The following is a 5,276-nucleotide window of genomic DNA, read 5'->3' as shown; positions in this document are numbered from 1 at the left end:
CCCAAATTGTCCACCAACTGATGAATGGATGGGCAAAGTATGGAATGTCAATGCCGTGTAATTTTATTTAGCCATAAAAAGAGTGAAAAAGTGATATGTAAATTATATCTTTTTGGAACATAAATATTTTAATTGTCTAAAATGATATTTTCTTTAAGAGTTATCTTCAGTTCAAAGCTCACTTTTTGAAGTGTCACATCCGTCAACCTTTTAAGAGACATGAAATTATGAGAAGATATCACCAGAAGCTATGTAAACATTTCAGCTAAAGGCAAAAGGAAAGCTAAGGGTGTTTGCACAAGGAAACTCAAAGAAGACAACCAGAAGGAAACAAGTTCAACATGGCCATACCAATCTGGGTAAAAGAACTAAAGTGGAAACCCAAGCTGCCGAGAAAGCGGGAGAAGGAAAGAAAACTTGGTTCAAACAGATCGCACAAGGAAACCCAGTACAAACCCTGGCTTTGGCATTATGTTTGTAACCGTTATTTTTGGTCATAGGTGACTCTAATACTAGTCCTATTGTTGCAAAACCAGTCCAAATGCTACCCGCTAAAAAGAAATCTCTCATTGACTTGTTGGGTAGGTGGTACCCATGTCCTCCCCCACCAAGAGATCAGTTCTGGCAAGAGGGCTCCAGTGCATCTTGATGGCGCTGTTGGTAGGATGCCCAGTGATGTTCTGCTGCCTGAGATACAAGGTGGGAGGAGAGTGCACTTCGTTCACTACTCAATCAACATCTTGGCCTTGAAGAAGCAACACAGGTAGAAAACCTGCCAGGTGGCTAGTCCAATGAAGCAGAACATTAAAGAGACACTGAAGTACAGGGCTCAAGTGTTTGTTAATTCATTAGTATCACACATCTCCTCTCTCTTCTTCACGTAGCAAAATCATTAACAATAGATTCTGACAGGTCTTCTAGGCATTGCAGCTCCATCTATAACGGTTTAAGCTTCTCGACTTTTGTAATCTCCTTGTAATTTCTTCTTTGCCTCTACTCCATGCTTCATGTCTAGGATTACAAATTGACCAGGTATCCATCCTGCTTCCTTGCTCTCAAGTCACACTTCAAACATGTCATAATCTTCCAGGATAAAGGCGAATTTCCCTTTGGTTGCATCCTCTTTGGAGTAGAGAATGTGGCCAGCAGAATCTGTGACATTGAGGTGGCTGTGCAGGCTGCCAGCACCCCCAGACTGGTTGGAGATCTCGTACACACCCATCACTAGCAGGTCCTTGTGGATCTCCTCACGGAGGAACTTTCAGGAGTTAATGGGAAGGTGGAAGGAGATGGTGAGGACCAGGCTGGGGCTGAGCAGAAACAAAAACAGCCATGCCAACATTGTCACTGAAAAAAAAAAAAAAAAGGAGTGAAGAGTGAAGCACTGATGTATGCTATGCCATAGATAAACCATAAAATATGTTACGTGAAAGAAGCCAGACACAGAAGGCTGCATGTATAATTGCATTTACATGAAATGTCCAGCAAAGGCAAACCCATAGAGACAGAATGTAGATGAGAGCTTTCCAGAGGTTGGGGGATAGGGTGAGTGAGGAGTGACTGCTAAGGGGCACAGAGATTCTTTATGGGGTGATAAAAATATTCTGAAATTAGAACAGTGGTATTAGATGGGAATGATGGTTGCAAAATCTGGATATACTCAAAACGACTGAAACACGGAAGTTTTTAAGGTGAATTTATGGTAAGTGAATTATACCTCAACAAAAAATATTAACAAGTAATAAGACATTCCAAATTTTAGTTATGTACATGGCCACCCAGCTAGAGACCACATTTCCCAGCCTCTTTGTAATCAGCACGGTCATGTGATTAAGCTTGGGCCAATGAGATTCCAGGAGAAGTGATGAGCCCCAACAAGCTGTTCCCTCTGGAGTCCTCATTCTCCTTCCCCTGGGCTGGAGGGCAAACATGGAGGTGATCCTTGTGCTACCAGGGGCTAGACAGAGACAAAACCCGAGGACGGCAGAGCAATAAGATGGAAGGAACCTGGGTCTCCAGATACTCTTGTGGAGAAGAGCTGCCCTGCCAGCCCTGGGCTGCTCCTCAGCAGACTGCTTCTTGAGGAGGGAATAAGCCAAAGCCATGAAGAGACTCATTTTTTCCCTCTGCTTCCTGCTTTGACATGTCCCTCCCTGAGGCAATGAGTACAGAAATGACCTGATGACCTGAATAGGAGAGGAGGTAAAAGAGGGCTTGAAGGAAGTCTTTGGGCAAAAAATTGATAATTTTAAAAACATCTTCCCACAGCAGTACTTCTCATGGCTCTTAGGATGAAGCTCAGAATACTAAATATGCCCCTCCAACGTGCCTGGGATCTGGCCAGATCCTGGATCAAGACCAGGATGTGGCTGGCCTTGCCTCTGCTTCCAATTTAGCCCAGGTTCTCCAGGTACTTGTATGGAATGTCCACTTCAGAACACTTTCCACTTTGTCTCATTATACGTTAATTTGTGCTTCCTCTTGGTTGATGTCTCTCTTCTCCATGAGGCTGTGAATCTGAGGAAGTCAGAGACTGTATCTGTTTAATAGACCATGGCTAGCACTTGGTGCATGATAAATGCTTCATACCATTTGTTGAAAAAAAAAAAAACTAAATGAACGAGGGAAGGTGTTGTAAATTAGGGGCTTTTGTTAGTCTGAACTATTGACTTCAAATGACAGAATTGCAACCCAAATACACAGGCAAAAACAAGTTGGTATGGCTGATGTAACTGGGAATTATAAGGCACTAGACAGAGACAATAAAACCAGTCTCTCTCCATTACCGTCTCTACTTTCCTCTACATGGGCTTCTTACAAGGTGGCACAGAAATCCCCGGTACTCTCAGGCTCTTGTCCCTCCAGTTGAGCTACTTTGTGGGAAAAAAGGACTTTTAAATTTTCCGGTGATTCCAGCAAAAGTCCCAGAATTTACTCTAATTGGTCTAGTGTGTGTCATGTGATCACCAATGATCCAATCACTGAGGCCAAGGACATCTGGTACTGTCTTATTTTTGAAGTGATGTTTGAGCCTACACTGAATTCAGGATAGAGGAGATTTGTGAAAGTGGAGACGAGGAAAGGGCTTTTCTCAGCAATGTTTGAGGGTAGGCACAGTGTGGGGGGCAAAAATAAAGCCTATATTGGGGCATAGGTTCATGAGAAAGGCAGCTTAGAGTCATGATTAGAACTCAAGATGTGGTGTTAACAGGCCTAGGTGAAGTGAGCAGAGGCTCTGCCACTTACTAGTCGGGGCATCTTGGTTGAGTCTTCACTTTGCCTTGCCTTGATTTCCCCACCCATAAAATGGGGATTAAAAAAAATCCTAAGTTAGAGGGGTTTTGGGAGAATTTCATGAGACAAAGTACATCAAAGAACTTTGTAGTCAGGAAAGTGGACAAAGATAGAAGCCAACATGAGGCTGCAAAGGTGGGGGACTCAGATAGTAAAGTCCTTGAGTGCTATGAGAAGGTGTTAAGAGAGGGAATGTGTTCGTTGGTTTCTGTCCATTGCATGTAATAGATGACCAACTATAAGTCTTTGTCAATGGTAATTATTTTCTCACATAACATGAAGCCCAGAGGATTGGGCAGCTCCAAGTTTGGATAGGTTAGTGGCTCACAAATGCCAGCAGGAATGGACCCATAAATGGGGCCAGGTGCCATTCATCTTCCTCTTACAATCCTCAGCATGTTCATGGTCATGAATTGACTGCTTTGGATCTATTTGCCAAGAACAGACAAGACCACATCTGGCAAAGAAGATGTGCATCTTCTCTACCATCACAGGAAAGCTTTCAGTTGGGGTTCTTGTTTGCAAGCAATGCAAACTGACTCCATGTAACTTAAGCTTATATCATCTCCCCAAAAGGAGTTTTCCCAATGGTATATTAGTTAAAGTTAGATTTTCTGCAAGTAATAGGCAATCTCAAAATAATGGTGGTTTAAATAAGATGGGAATGTATTTCTTATTTTTGAGAAGTCCATAGGTGGACAATCCACGGCTGCTGTGGATTTGCAGAGCGCTAGGGACCCAGGCTCTTCCCAGCTCAACACTCTGCCATCCTAGATGAAGGTCTTCATCCCATGGCTCAAGATGGCAGCTAGAGTTCTGCCATCATATCTGCATGTCAGGCAGCAGGATGGGGAAAAGGAGAGAGAAGAGAGGACAAATTCCAAATGAAAACGTATGTCCACACAAAGACCTATATGAGAACAGTTAGAGATGCTTTATTCATACTGCCCAAGACTGAAAGCAACACAATTTTCTGTCAACTGATGAATGGATGAACACATTGTGGTTTATCCATGCAATGGAACACTATACAGCAATAAAAGGGATACAGCTATTGATACATGCAACGGTACAAATGAATTAGAAGGCATCATGCAAGGCAGAAGCTGCATGACCTTTATGACCTAGACTTGAATGTCACTTAGCATAATTTCCACCACCTCAAGGGGAGGGATCAAAGGGAGATAATGTCAAGGAATTGGCATCTATGTTTAATGTGTTGACTACGCCTTCCATGTGCACCACTGCCTCTTCCCTTCTCGCTTGGGAACTCTAGTCTCGCCTCGGGTTGCAATGGACCCCAACTGCTCCTGCGCCACTGGTGTCTCCTGTGCCTACGCTGGCTCCTGCAAGTGCAAAGAGTGCAAACGCACCTCCTGAAAGAAGAGCTGCTGCTCCTGCTGCCCTGTGGGCTGTGCCAAATGTGCCCAGGGCTGCATCTGCAAAGGGGCATCAGAGAAGTGCAGCTGCTGCGCCTGATGTCGGGACAGCCCTGCTCCCAAGTACAAATAGAGTGACCCGTAAAATCCAGGATTTTTTGTTTTTTGATACAATCTTGACCCATTTGCTACATCATTTTTCTGTGAAATATATGAATAATAATTAAACACTTAGACTTGGAAACAAAAAAAAAAAATTACCACAGTGTTATCTTGGACCAGAGGTAGAGATGGGTGGTTAATAGTGTTTGATGATGCTGAGTGGACAAATAGATTGAGGCAAAGGGAGAAATTACTAGATTCAACAATTAATCCATCCCCATGGAATTCTTTCAAGAGCTTAAGGGGGAGGTGGGAAAGCCAAGACAACCAGCGCTGGCTGCAGAAATGAAGCACACCTAAGGTAGATGGCTTAGCAGAATAGAGATCTCCTGCAGACTCCTCTTAGGAACTTCTGAGAAGAGTTGTCTACACTCCTGTCTTCTGCTTCTTTAACTGCCTGCCCACTCCCTCAGCCTTGGCCACCTGGATTCTGCTCCCACT

The 5,276-nt window shown here is 43.7% G+C and overlaps 2 pseudogenes; one reads left to right on the top strand and one right to left on the bottom strand.

The window, feature by feature from the left end:
• Positions 1-724: 724 nt before the first annotated feature.
• Positions 725-1,342, bottom strand: LOC129471214 (transmembrane emp24 domain-containing protein 10-like; annotated as a pseudogene).
• A 3,197-nt stretch (positions 1,343-4,539) lies between these two features.
• Positions 4,540-4,814, top strand: LOC129471330 (metallothionein-1E-like; annotated as a pseudogene).
• Positions 4,815-5,276: the final 462 nt, after the last annotated feature.

The sequence above is a fragment of the Symphalangus syndactylus genome, chromosome 21 (assembly GCF_028878055.3).
Source record: "Symphalangus syndactylus isolate Jambi chromosome 21, NHGRI_mSymSyn1-v2.1_pri, whole genome shotgun sequence".
In the NCBI taxonomy this organism is placed as follows: Eukaryota; Metazoa; Chordata; class Mammalia; order Primates; family Hylobatidae; genus Symphalangus; species Symphalangus syndactylus.
This window is presented reverse-complemented; position numbering and strand designations above follow the sequence as displayed.